Source organism: Mustela nigripes, chromosome 12, assembly GCF_022355385.1.
Source record: "Mustela nigripes isolate SB6536 chromosome 12, MUSNIG.SB6536, whole genome shotgun sequence".
Lineage (NCBI taxonomy): Eukaryota > Metazoa > Chordata > Mammalia > Carnivora > Mustelidae > Mustela > Mustela nigripes.
Window position 1 is genome coordinate 67498883 of NC_081568.1, and position 15213 is coordinate 67514095.

General features: G+C 36.6%; 1 protein-coding gene and 1 non-coding gene across 2 annotated transcripts in view; one reads left to right on the top strand and one right to left on the bottom strand.

Moving 5' to 3' along the window:
• The window catches only part of ADAMTS19 (ADAM metallopeptidase with thrombospondin type 1 motif 19), a 251991-nt gene that overhangs the window by 15575 nt on the left and 221203 nt on the right, over positions 1-15213 (top strand). The window lies entirely within an intron of this gene.
• On the bottom strand, positions 4624-4730 carry LOC132028986 (U6 spliceosomal RNA). Its single transcript, XR_009407632.1, has one exon. It is a non-coding gene; the product is annotated as a U6 spliceosomal RNA (small nuclear RNA).

A 15213-nucleotide genomic window follows, 5' to 3' on the forward strand; every position in this document is an offset into this window, starting at 1 on the left:
TGCGTGTGTGAGCATACGTGTGTACATGGTGAAAATCTTTTGTTACTTCAGTTTTATTTATCAGAGATGTATAACATTCACATCATTTTAATTCTTTGATCCAAGGTATAGGGTGGAAATTGACATGGAGTAGATACAAGAAAAGAATTTGACATAATAGAAGTTACTAGTTTTTTTGAGAGGCCCAGAGAGGGTTGGGGGGAGGGGTAAGGGGGAGGAAGAGAGAAAGGATCTTAAGCAGGCTCCATCTCACAACCCTGAGATCCTGACCTGAGCTGAAATCAAGAGTCAGACGCTTAACTGACTGAGCCTCTTAAGCTCCCAGAAATTACTGAATTTTAATTTTAATTTTAATTACTTAATTTTAATTTTAACTATCTTTCCTTACTCCTTCTAGTTGCTGTCTTGTATTAGTATTCTCAAAAGTTTAAAGCAATAAATTAGCACACAGTAGAGGGGTTTTCTTTAAAATATGCCTGTCAGAGTCCAATACCATAAACACTTCTGAAACCAAAGAATTTATTAATGTCACTTGCCGGTTTCATTGTTAGAAAATGCTTTTGGAAAATCCTGGGATCTTGGAATTAATCTTGGTTTTGTTCTTTGGAATGCATAGAATTCTTTATCTCTCTTATGACAGTCAGCCATGACTGTGACAATAGCTACAAACAGAATAATTTATGAGTCAGTTCAGTTTGGGACATTGTACCTAGTGGTTTTTAAGAGTTACCTGAGTAGTTTTTATCGTAATCCTGTGAGGAAGGTATCCTTATACCCATTTTGTTGATCAGGAAGTTGAGGAATTTGCTTGAGGTCTCCAAGGAAGTAAGCTTGGAATCAAATCCAGGTGTGCCTGGTTTGAAAGTTAATACCCTTTATGGAAGTGATTTGAAGATTGAGTTCTGCAGGACTATGAAGTTCTGAAGTGTTCTTTCAGAAGTTGCCATGTTTCAGATTTTGGAGTGAGAGAGAATGAAGGGGAGGGTTAAGAGTAGAAGGTGAACTCTAGGCTCTTCTAAACCTGAGTGTCATCATCTCTGTTGTTTTGTGTTTAATATCATGTCATTTTCATGGAATATTTGGTTTGAAAAGTTTCCAAGTAGAATAAAAACTTTTAGGGACACCTGGGTGGCTCAACCATTAAGCGCCTGCCTTTGGCTCAGGTCACGGGTCCTGGGATTGAGCCTTGCATTGGGCTCCCTGCTCCGTCGAGAGCCTGTTTCTCCCTCTTACACTCCCCTTGTTTGTGTTCCCTCTCTCACTGTCTCTCTATCAAATAAGTGAATAAAATTAAAAAAAAAGAAAGAAAGAAAAGAAAGAAAGGACATGGTCCTGACTGAATGTGAGACAACAAACCTAATCTAAGTTAAAAAAAAAAAAAAAAAAGTTTTATTGGAACTCCTAGAACTTTGACTTCGAGCCATGATGAAACAGGAGCTAGAATATCAAGCAAACTACGTGAATTAACGGTGGTTTTTTCAGGCATCAGGCAAACAGTAGCACATGGCAGTCATTTCTGAGAGAAAAGACACCCATGAAGAATCCATGCATATGTCCCAGTTTACAGCCTGAGGGAGGCTGTGGCACTGAAGGAGCAAAACTCGATCCTGGGGTTTTTACTGAATTAAAAAGACGGGGGTGGGATATGAGAGGAGCTGAGGAGGCTAGAATTTGCTGAAGAGCTAAAAACTTGGTGCGTTAAAAAATAAAAATAATCGATAAACGATTTTTAAGAAAAAAATGGCAAAAAACACAAATGCTCAATGTAAATAGAGGGAGGACATCATTACAAATGCAATAGGCATAAAGGGATAACAAGGGACTATAATTAACAACTTTGTGACAAGAAATTCAGTGACTTAGACGAAATGGACAAATAATGTCATAAAACACCCAAGCTCCCTGAAGAAAAATCAGTAAATCTGAACAGCATTCTTTCTTTCTCCTTCTCTCTCTCTTTTAAAAAATATTTATTTATTTGAGAGAGGCAGGGATGGAGGCAGGGCTTGAGCAAGGTTTGGAGGGGCAGAGGGAAAGAATCTGATGTAGACTCCCTGCCAAGCACAGAGCCTGACACAGGCTTCCATCTCAGAATCTTATGATCATGACCTGAGCTGAAATTGAGTCAAACGCTTAACTGACTGAGCCAACCAGCTGCTCTGGAACAGCATTATTTCTATTGAGAAACTGAATTTGTAGTTAAAAACTCTTTGCAGACAAAAATGGCTCACCTCATGAATTCTGTCAATTTAAGGAGCCTTCAGTCATCCAGACGCCATCAAGTTGAATTATCAACTTGCCATCAAGTTGAATTATCCCCTCACCATTTTCATTTTTCTGTACCATATACATGTAATGGAAGATACTTTTTGTTACCTTTATTGTTCCAAATTAAGAGAACTACTAGGTTTCTTAATTCCCAGAGAACACAATGATCCAAAAAAATTTTCCATCATATTATACATAGATTTGCAAAATTTCAGTTAAGTGCTACTCTAAACACTTGTTTACATTGCAGTAGAACTTATGAGAACCAAGAACTGTTATTGACGATGTTCCTTGACATTGCTGTTAACTGTCCATTACCGTCTACACAATCCTCTCCTGCTGATCATGAGCCTCTTATTTACATTTCTGGAGATCACACCATCACCATTTGCTTTGTATCATGGCAAATTTTTATACATTACTTTTATGTTGAGATTTTTCAAATGAATTTTTTGAAATCATTAGCTTTTCAGGAAAATTCCGTTCTTAGGATTTTCTTTGGGTATATAGATAGGGTCAGAGGTAAATAATATTTCTGGTATTTTCATATACTTAACTTTGCTTATATAATATAAATGGGATTATATATTATGTGTCTTCTGTAACTTTTAAGTGAATGGCAGATCTTTATTCATTTAGAATACTACTATTTTATTAGCTATATACATTACATATATCTTCTATAAGTTTGTAGCCTCAAGATCATTTTATGCCATTTATGTAAATTTTTAAAGAATCATATAATATTCTATAATATGAGACCACAATAATTTACTTAAAATGCTAATGTAACTTCTTAGTTAAGAGCAAGCAGCTCTGCCGTCTAAATATTCTGTTACTTTCGGTAAGATATTTAATCTCCCTGATATTCTTCTTGATATTTAAAACAGGGAAAAATATTTCCTATTTCATATGGTTGTAGTTGAGATTAGAGAAATAATGCAAATAAATTACTACCAGATCAGGATTTTTCAACCTTGCCACTAATGACCTTTAGGGCAGGATAATTGTTGTGGGGGACTGTTTTGTGCATTTGTCGAATGTTTAATAGCATCTTTGGTCTCTACCCACTAGATACCCCATCAGGGCAGCCAAAAATGTGTCTAGACGTTGCCAGATTCTGCACCTCATCCCTGTAGTAGGGGATACAAATAGACCCACTGAGAATCACTGTTGGAGAGAAGAGCCTGGTATGGTACATGGTAGTAAGTCTGCTACATGAAGCTTGGCACATGCACAACACAGTTCTCGGGCATGATCTTTGCATCGACTACATTGTGGGTGCATCTTGCCTCAATTCTCCCTGGTAGTGGCCATTAATAAAGTGTCCCATGTTTCCAGGCTTTAGGTTGGTGCCATTTTTACACTACCACAAATAACACTAATTTTGCAATACCACAATCAGTTACATAGATCTTTGTACACCTATATGAGTGTAACTACCAGGGATATTCCTGGAAATGTTATCTTTGAAGGGGGAGGCAACACAGGCCTTACCATACTGATTTTTTTTTTTTAAGATTTTATTTATTTATTTGACAGAGGGAGACACACACAGAGAGGGAATACAATGGGAGGAGCAGGAGAGGAGAAGGCGGCTTCCTGCCAAGCATGGAGGCCGCTGTGGGCCTCCATCCCAGGATCCTGAGATCATGACCTGAGCCGAAGGCAGATGCTTAATGACTGAGCCACCCAGGCACCTCATACTGAAAATTTGATACATCTGCCAAATCACCTTCCAAAAATGCTAGACCTGTCTACACTCTCATCTGTTGCACCTAAGATTGCCCTTTTCTTCATAGCTTTGTCCATAGTGAATACTAATGTTCCTTTTGTATTAAACCATATTTTACAAATTTTTAATGTTTCTTTCCCTAACTCACCTTTCTTCTGTGAATTACATGCACATAAGCATTGCCTATTTTTCTATTAATCTTTTAGTCATTCAAAGCTGCATCTAAATCTCTAATTATAAAACTATTCAAGTGTACAGAAAAGCACAGAGATTAAATAGAGCTAACACCCAGGTTCATGAACGTTAACATTTTAGCATTTTTTGCTTAAGATTTTTATTTTGAGATTTTCACATGGTATTGAAGCCCTTGTGGTGCTCTTCTACAACTATCTTATTTTCTTGAGTCCCCAGATGTAACCACTGTTCTCAAATTTGTATACATATTTTCCATCCATGCCTTAATAATTATATTAAATAGGTATGCATCCATAAAAATCTGTAACAGTGTTGTTTTGTATTTTAAACATTTGCACAAATGGAATCATACTGTACACATCTTTCTAGAACTTGGCTTTTAAAAATTCATATTGCATTTTTGTATTGTTTTAATTTAATTTTTTAAAAATATGGAATGCTCCATGAATTTGCTTGTTCTCCCTGTACAGGAGCCTTGCCAGTGTTCTCTGTATCATTCCAGTTTTAGTCTACATGCTGCTGAAGTGAGCACATCTCATCTATCCTTTAAACTGCAGTGTGTGTTTGTGTACAGTAGAGTTTATTTATCCATCCCCCTATTGATTGACGTTCATCCATCTCCCCCTCCCCTTTAGTTTTTCTCTCCTGGAGTTACAAGCAGTATAATGATGATCATCTTTATGTGAGTTTTGTGTGCACATGTGTGAGAGTTTCTCTTAGATAGGTACATAACAGTAATGTGTTGACTATGGACGTACCATCTTCCTTCATATTTATTACATATTATCAGATTACTCTTCCTGGTGATTATATTGCTGTTTCCTCTTGCCAGCTATGTATTTTCCCATACCCATACCAACAAACTTCTGGTATTGTTAAACTGTTCTTTTTCTTCTCATCTTTACTTGCATTTTGGTAATTAGTAGAACAAAGAGAATTTTTTAAAAAAAATTTTAAGCATTTATGACAGAGAGTATGGGGGGAGTATGTGGGGAAGGGCAGAGGGAGAGAGAGAGTCCCAAGCAGAGTCCCTGCTGAGCCCAGAGCGTCTCACTGGACTTAATCCCATGACCCCAAGGTCACAATCCAAGCTGAAACCAATAGATGCTCAACTGACTGCTGTACACAGTCTGTGTATTGTAGAAAAATTTGTTTTTAAAAATAGGAAGACTGAACAGTACCACAACCCACTTGATTTAACTGGCACTTCCAGATCATATGTGTTGGGGCTATTCAGCTTTTCTCAACAAATTTTAAATAGCTGACAACATATTAATGTGTTCTCTGACAACAGTGGAATTAATGGAAATCAGCAACAAAATAATGCCTGAAAATTAATATAAATTAGTGTTTATTTAATTACAAGTACAATTATTTAATTACAATTAGTATTAATTATAAGTGAAACAATAAATATACTACCAAATGTACATACATCAAAGAAGAACTCAATAGGGAACTTAAAAAATTTTTGAAGTGAATGAAAATGAAAGCACTATATCAAAATATATGGGATGCAGCTGAGTAATACTTCTGGGAAAATAAAACATTAGAAACTTAATGTTAGGGAATAAGATAGTTCAATGTTAAATTAGGAAAAGAAGAGAAAATTGAACCCAAAATGCACAGACGGAAGTAATATAGGTAAGAACAAAAATCATTGAAGTTAAAGCAGAAAAAGTGGAGGAAAATTAAATTTCTAGAAAGTACAATAAAATTGCTATATCTCTAGCTAGATTGAACAAAGAAAAAGAAAACACAAATTATCAATATTAAGAATAAAAGGGTGGCTCAGCGGGTTAAAGCTTCTGCCTTTGGCTGGGATCCAGCCCCGTGTCAGGCTCTCTGCTCAGCAGGGAGCCTACTTCCTCCTCCCTCTCTGCCTGCTTCTCTGCCTACTTGTGATCTCTGTCTGTCAAAAAAATAAATTTTTAAAAATCTTTAATAAAAAAAAAGAATAAAAGGATAAAAGGGAGACATCACAACAGTTTCTTCGGAATTAGAGTTATAATAAGTTAATACTGTGAACAACTTTATGTCAAGGAAGTTCATAACACTAGGTGAAAGGGACAAATCTTTGAAAGATACATATTAATAAACTGACAAAAATAATGTGGAACTCCTGTGAAGCCCTAAATATAGTACAGTTGAATTTTGTAGTTAAAATTTCTCCCACAAAGAAAATTCCAGGTCCAAATGTATTTATTAGTGAATTTTGTTAATCATCTATGGATGAAATACCAGATTCTTTAAAATCATATGAAAGGGACAGAACAGTTCCCAGTACTTTGAGTCCAGAATTATCTTGATATCAAATCAGGATATCAAATCCTGATATCAAAATGAGTCCAGAATTATCCTGATATCAAAAGCAGGTAAAGAGGGGCACCTGGGTGGCTCAATTACTTGGGTGTCTGACTCTTGATTTCAGCTCAGGTCATGATCTCAGGGTTTTGGAGTTGAGCCACACATCGGGCTGTGTGCTGGGAGTGGAGCCTACTTAGGATTCTCTCTCTCTCTCTCTCTCCCTCTGCTACTCCTTCCCCCATCTCTCTCTCCCTCTAACAAACAGACAAATGAAAACCAGAAAAAGATACTGCCGGGGTGGGGGGGGGGGCTATAGTCTAGTTTCACAGGACCATAGATACTAAAATACCAAATTCAGCAATAGGTTAAAAAGAGTAATATATCATGACTAGGAAGGTTTCACAAGAATACAAGGATGGCTTAACCTTAAAAATATCTATCAGTGTAATTCACTATATTGAAACAAATGAAAGAGAGAAACTATACAACAATGCCAATGAATACAGAAAAAGAGTTTGACAGAATTTAACAGTAATTTCTGATAAAAATTCTTAGCAAACTAAGACAAGATTGTACCTACCAAAACCTGTCAATGCACATCAACAAAACAAAACAAAAACACATGATTGACATAATTTTTAAGAGCAGAAGACTGTGTGTGTATTATCAGTAATAAGATGAGGATATCCATTTTAACTACTTCTATTCAATCTTGCACCAGAGGTCTTAACCAGTACCATAAAAAAAGTAAATAAACTAATTTAAAAATTAAAGATGTGTAGATAGAACAGGAGGAGGTAAAATTGTTTTTATTTGCAGACAATGTGGTTATACATGTGAAAAATCCTAAGGAATCCATAAAATAGCTACTAAAACTAAAAAGTTTGGGATGTTTGGGAAGTTTGGGGTCAGAAGATATAATGCCAATTTACAATAAATGAGTGTATATGTAATGGCCAATAGACACATGAAAAAGTTCTCAACATCACTCAGCAAATTGAAACCACAGTGAGATAGCACCTCACACCAGTCAGAATGGCTAAAATGAACAAGTTAAGGAGAGGACAGATGTAGGCAAGGATGTGGAGAAAGGGGAACTCTGCTACACTGTTGGTAGGAATGCAAGCTGGTGCAGCTATTCTGGAAAACAGTATGGAGGTTCCTCAAAAAGTTGAAAAGAGGGCTATCCTATGACCCAATAGTCTCACTACTGAGTATTTACCCTAAAGATACAAGTGTAGTGATCCGAAGGAGCACATGCACCCGAATGTTTATAGCAGCAATGTCCACAATAGCCAAACTATGGAAAGAGCCTAGATGTCTGTCGATGGGCACCTGTATATATACATACATACATACATACATATGTATATATATACGTATGTGTATATATATACATATGTGTGTGTATATATATATATATATATATATTATAATGGAATACTATGCAGCCATCAAAACCCACAAAATCTTGCCATTTGCAAAGACATGGATGGAACTAGAGGGTATTATGCTAAGTGAAATAAGTCAATTAGAGAAAGGCAAATATCATACAATCTTTCTGATATGAGGAATTTTAGAGTCAGGGCAGGGGGTCATTGGGGGTTGGGTGGAAAAAAATAAAATGATGGGATTGGGAGGAGGACAAACTGTAAGAGACTCTTCATCTCAGGAATCAAATCTGAGGGTTGCTAGAGGGTTTGTGGGGGAGGGATAGGGTGGCTGGGTGAAGGACACTGGGAAGGATATGTGCTATGATGAATGCCGTGAATTGTGTAAGACTGATGATTTACAGACCTATACCCCTGAAGCAAGTAATACATTCCATGTTAACTAAAAAATAAAATAAATAAATAAGTGTATGTGTGAGAGAGAGACAGAGAGAGGAGACATCACTTCTTTTCTCCTTGCTTCTAGAATCTCCTGCTCACCTCTGTAGGTCTACACAGTATTTAGCTTACTACATGTGAAACTTGAATGAGATAGTTGTTCCAGTATAATTATTACTAATCAAACAGTAAAGTTGAGGCAGCTAAAACTTCTTTCTTAGATATCTCTACAACCTGGGTATTTATTTTAATTCCTGAAGAGTTTCAAGATTATTTTCTTCTCTTCAAAGGAATAGTTGGGCACTGTCAAGATATAGAGAAAAAATTGAGTCAGGGCTTAAAAAGTAAGATGATAATTTTCAACATATGATGTTATTTATTATATATATTATAATGCATTTCAACCATAAAGTTAAACTCTTACCATTTTAAAGTTCTATCGAAAAAGTTGCTTAAAAACTCGCTCTGTAGAGGTGCCTGGGTGGCTCAGTTGGCTAAGCGTCTGACTTGCTATCAGCTCAGGTCATGATCTCAGGGCTGTGATTTCGAGTCCCATGTCAAAGTTCTGTGCTAGGTGTGGAGCCTACTTGTGATTCTCTCTCTCCCTCTCCCTTTGCCCCTGCCCCTTTAAAAAACAAAAATAAAAAAATCTCACTCTGTAGTAAGTCAATTTGAGTATTTCTATTTTTTGGCATATATAGCCAGAAAATAGAATTATATATATGGTTTTATAATAACATAGGGCAGATCCAGTTTAGCATCTTGCATAACATCTTACTTCTGTTCTAAATGGTCAGATTCCTATTCATGGATCATTTTATATATATATATATATATAGAGAGAGAGAGAGAGAGAGAGAGAGAAATATGATTAGCATATATATTAATAGAACTGAATTTTAAAGTTTTGTGTGTTTCTTCTTTTTGTGTATGTAAATAATAAATACATTTATTCTTTCTGTTGGCATCTGTAGTGAAATCTAAATAGCATAACATTTTCTAGATGAACTGTCTCATTTTGGAATAATATCAGTTTGTTGAAATAATTACTCTCAGTTTGCAGGAGCAGTCTGTGTTCTTACTAATTAGGAGGGTAATTCAATAAAACATGTGTCTTCAACTCTTTAAAGCAACTTATTCTTGCTTATCCTGAGTCAGTGAGAACTGTAATTCATATGTATTCTTTGGGTAGTTGTTGAATCAAACCTGAAGAGTTTCATACCCATATATGGATTTGAAGTCTACATGTTGGATAAGTTGAATAAATAATAAGTCCCAGATAAATTGCAAGACCCAAAGAAAGCATGAGGCAATGCTGTAACTCTGTATTGTGTGGGTGGTGTGATTTTTAGGCCTCTGATTTTATTTACTGTCTGCTAGAGATCCTATTAACAGTCATAGCCCAGGAAACATAACAGGCTTTTGCATTGAATTGAAAATCTTAGTTATCTAGAGATAAAATACTTAGGGCTTTGTAAGGTAGAGTACAAGCATAGTTTGCTCTCTGTAGAGATTTATAGTTGTATAAAGTGCTTTCACATATATCATTTCATTTAATGGACAGGAAGCTGTTATCCATAAGATAGGAAAGGGTTGCTTTAATTTCACTCTTAATGTTGCCTTTGTCCTGGCTAAGCTTTACACAGACACTCACACCCATTTTTATCTGCCAAGCATCAGCCTAGCTCCTAAGGCTGAAAAGTGAACCAAATTTGGCAAGAGTGTTCTTTAAACGAATGAGTGGTGTTTAAGGAAATTAATCCAGAGTATAGAATACATTTAAAAATGTTACAAAGCCTCAGTAGTCTATGAAGATCAGACTTTAAACGTCTCAACTGGGTCTATCTAACTTTCTTTCATAGTTTTGGTTTACTATCCAGGTCAGTAGGTAGTAATTCTGACATCATTATCCTATATGGGCTAGGATGTATCGAGTGCCCATTATGAAAAGTAAAGTGTGATTTATATGCTTAATTAAATCAGTTGGTGGGTCTTCTCATCTTCAGGCTCATGGTCAGAAGAAAAAGAAAGGTAATGTGCAGAAATGAGAAAAAAACAGTGCCCCTTGAATTCTCTTTCTTGTGTTCATCTGTGTGATACGGAACGTGTTAGTCGTCTGTGAGTTGTTTGTTTGTTTTTTTAATTTAATTTTTTCCCCAGTGTTCCAGAATTCATTGTTTATGCACCACACTCAGTTCTCCAAGCAATACCTGCCCCCATTAATACCACCAGGCTCACCCCATCACCCCTCCCCCCAAACCCTCAGTTTGTTTCTCAGACTATGAGGTCTTTTTGGTAGCCACTGTGATCTCATCTCTGTAGCCTCCGGTTGGATGCTCAGTGAAGTCTCTATGAAGAAGCCCATTTCAAAACCTACTGGCCTATGGCAGCTTCAGTTTTCAAACAGAACCACAAGGCCCTTAACCTTTCCTTTTTTAATTCAGTGATCTCAGAGCTTCCATTTTATCTTTTATGAGAATCTTTTCAGGACCATTGGCTCTTAGTTTCCTGGATGGATGCACAGCTCAGTTATAATTTCCCGAGATCGCTTGTTTTCACATTTTCTGGGAAACATATTCTGAGTTATACAGATGCTTTGATGAGTTCCACCTTTTGTGATTGGGGCTCTTTGGCTTTCTTATTTGGAAGGGTACATAGTGTTTGTTTTGAACATTGCAGTTGATGACAATTTTTTACAGGTTAAACTTTTAATTTCTTACACCTTACCATTTTTTACTCTAACAATGACAGAAGTAAGAACCAAGGAGGTTATATAACTTGCTTATGCTTACATCATGTGACAAAATACTGGATTTAGTCTTTCCATGGCCATGTCCTCTGCCTTATTCTTTATGGTTAAGGTTTGTTCTGGATAGGTTGAATTGTATGAAATTGTCAATATACGAATGTCTGACATACAATAAAAAGCAATTTCATATGCTACAGCCTATACACATACCCCAAGCACTGAAAAACTCCATTGAGGAAGAGCTCCTTCTACATGCAGCTAAAACTGAATACATATATATATTTTTAAAATTATATGAAGTTTAAAGGGAAAAAAAACCTTAGTCATTAGTAATTGCAAGTGGAATGCTTGAGGTAACAAGCTTACTTCTGGAGCTTCTTGGCTCCTTAAATTAAGAGTATGGACTCAGGAGCCCTGGTGTGGGTTTGAATCCAAGTTCCCCTATTGTAATCATCCTGTGTTACCTTAGACAATTAACTTACCCTCTCAGTGTCTGTGTCTTCACCTTTTAAGGTACAGTAAGTTACTTCAGAATTATCTGGCATCACCATAAGGGCTTAAAATGTGTTTAAGCAAAATGGAAATGAGGAATGGAAAATATTTTTGTCTGTGCTTGAAATAATCTTCTAGACTTTTAGAAATGCCTACCAGATATCTTTAATTAATTAAATGAATGAGGAATATTAAATTAGGTTGATAACTAGTGGTAGACCCATGGGTGATTTGTACACCAATCTGTTTAAATATGGCCAAAAGAAAACCTATAAACCTAATTAGCCCTTGCATTCCAGGAAATGTCTTTTGGTTGGTTGAGCAGTTAAATGAAGATCTCTCACTAACATTCTTCCACCAAAATCCCTTTCAAATTTTTAATGCTAAAGTGGCCTCTAGGATCTGATTTCCAAAAGGACTCTGACACTTCCCCATTCAAGTACAAATAAATGACATAGTGACTTCTCATGGCCAAGTGAGCAAAGTAACTATAAAATACACACCTGCAGAGATGATGGGTTGATTTCCTTGTTTTCCTATAACCTTCACTTTCCTACACAGCCTTCAAAAATTACAGAAGAATGTGTAGGAAGCAGAAATGAGAAGAGAATGAGCATGGGTAGCCTCCTAGGGACTGTGTTAAGTACCATATAAGGTAAGAATCAATGTGTAATATTGTATGATAGGTACACAAAGTGCTAAAATTCATGTGTTGAGTCTACCAAATAAAAAATAATTCATTTCGAGCTTATGATAGGTGGAATAAGTACTGGCCATGTGGCATTAAAGTCGTTAGGTAACGAGACAAGAAAGTCCTTAACCCTTCAAATAAATCCATGTGTTCTGCTATAGATATGTCATTTCATCCTAGATTGCTAAGAGAATTTACAGAGTACATTTTCCCCATCTTCCATTGAAATTGATAACACATTTAGCATTAATGAAAGAAGGCACTGAGTGGTAGTTGTTCTAACATTTTATTTGAATTATAAACAAATGTCTATATTTCAGAATAGTTAATTGCAAAGGATGGAGGAGGAGGTGGGTCTGACAGAGACAAGTATTCACTTGGGGTTACTGATGCATTCTTCTCTTACTTCACCCGCAGCAGCAATGGGAATAGCTGACCATGCCGTCCCTCCTTCTTGATACATGTCTCTATCACTTGCCATCCAGCCCATACTGCACCCTGACTGCTTCCTCTCTGGCTGCTTCATAGACCATTCTTCTTCTCTGTACTTCCCTAACAGGGGTGACCTAGTGCTCAGTCATGGGCTTTCTTATTTGGGGATCTTACCCGGTCTCATAGCTTAAATGTCAACTATAACGCCAGGGATTCCAAAATAGGTAATTCTAATTTAGACCTCTCTGTTGAGCTCCAAATTTGTATGTCCAGATATGTATTTGACTTTTCCACATGAGGTCTAATAGATATATCAAACCTGTTTCAAACTGAAGTCATCATTTCTTCCACTCCAACTCCAAATTCTCCTCTCCGTTTTGTCCTGCTGATGGTCATTCGGCAAGGGCCAAAGTTGTAGTGTTGTCCTGAATTCCTTTCTTTCCTTTGGAGTGCACATTTAAACATCGTGAGCTCTACCTTCTACTTGAGCCACTGATAACCTGTCTTCATGTGGCCTTTCTCCCACCTATAGTCTATACTCAGTATGGCCACTAGAGTGAATCTTTTTAGATAGGTCCAAGCATGCTCATCATAGTACTTGTAAAGACGATACATATGTAGTGGAAATTTAAAACATGAGTGCAAAACATATATCTTCAGTGTAGTAGTTGTCTCTTAGCAATAAGAGAAGGGAATTGGTTTTGGGAAGGTGTGCAGGTCCATTTCAACTGAATCAAGAGATTGTTATATTTTTTAAAAAATTATCTACCGTACATAAATGTGAACATTTCTTAAATACTGAGAATGGATTCCTAGACACTCTGTTGTCTTGTATATTTCTGACAGTTTGAAATATTTCCTAATAAAGAATGGTAAATAATTATAAATAAAAGTACTTCCTCTCTTGTTGTCCTATACCAGTCTGTACCAGGTTCTTAATGTGCTACTTTTCTTATAATCTGTTACTTCAACTCATCTTAAGTTCTAGACATTTTTTAATTGAACATTCACTTCCATACCTTAAAAACAAAATAATATGTAAGAATGATGTTGATAAACTAGCAAGCATCCAAGTAAAACGAAAAGAATGAAGACAGATTTCTTATCAGGGATGGTTACAGTAACTGGCCACATACAGAGAGGACACGAGAGTATTTGTCCTGTATTTGAAATGTGGAAAGGTGCTTAGGAAGTACAGTCAGGACTCATGATTTAACGTGGTAGTGAAGAAGCCTTCTGGACCTTTTTAAGAAATATTTCTGAGCCTTACTGCTGTCCATTAGAGGCCTGGATTGCTTCAGAGCCGTGACTGCCGTCTTAATGATTGAAATGCGTAAGCAGAATATTAAATATTTACCAGAGGTGTTGATGAATGATTTCTTCTCTGGTTGGAATTTGGAACAAAGTGACCCCTAATTTCTGGTTTGGATATGTTCTTGTTTAATGATGTCTTTTTTACAACGTGATGCATGGATGTGATATTCCTGATGTGGTCTGGTGTGTGCAGAGTGCTTTGGATTTCCTGGTTTTTGCCAGATTTTTTCAGCTCCTCAGGTGTATGACCTCTTAAGTTAGCCTGATATTACCATAGCTTTTTGAGCCCATGTACTCATTATTGGGACAAAAGAGAGAGTAGAGAAAGGTGGGGAAAAAGGAAGCTCAATTGTGTTCTTTCAATACTACCTAGTCACAGATTAGTATTCGGGGATCGTGAAGTTAAGAAACAGGCCATGTAAGGAAGAACTTTGTTGGCACAAGATTTATTTTTCCCTCTAAGTTGGTAAAACACCAATATAATTTCTTGGAAATTACCTAATGCCATTCAAAATGGGAATAAGGGGAGAATATTTGAATTATTCAAGGGTCCTAAATGGAAAAGTAATAACACTTTCTGCACATGTGCATGCAAAATGAGAAAGAAGACTTAAAATCGACAATAAGGAAACTCCTTATTTACAGATCTTCCTTGATTGATGATGGGTTTGCCTCCCTATAAACCCATCACAAATTGAAAACACTGCAAGTTAAAAATGCATTCACTTCACCTAACCTACAGAACACCATCCCTCAGCCTAGCCTACCTTGAATGTGTTCAGAACACTTACCTTAGCCTACAGTTGGGCAAAATCATCCAGCACAAAATAATATAGTATTGTCTATTTTATGTTATTTATTGAATACTATAGTGAAAGTGAGAAACAGAATGGTTCCGTGGGTAGGAGGCGAGTCAGTTGTAGGAGGAGAGTCAGTTGCTTACCTGCTGCCCAGACTCACGAAAGAGGATTCTATGCATGTCACCAGCCCAGGAAAAGATCCAAAGTTAGGATTCTTTTATTAAAGATTTTATTTATTTATTTGAGACAGACACGAGTGAGAGAGAGAGCCCATTGGGCTTAGGGGCAGAGGGAGAAAGAGAAACAGGCTCTCCACTGAGCGTGAAGCTGATAGAAGACTTGATCTCAGGACGCTGAGATGATGACCTGAGCCAAAGGCAGACGCTTAATCAACTGAGCCA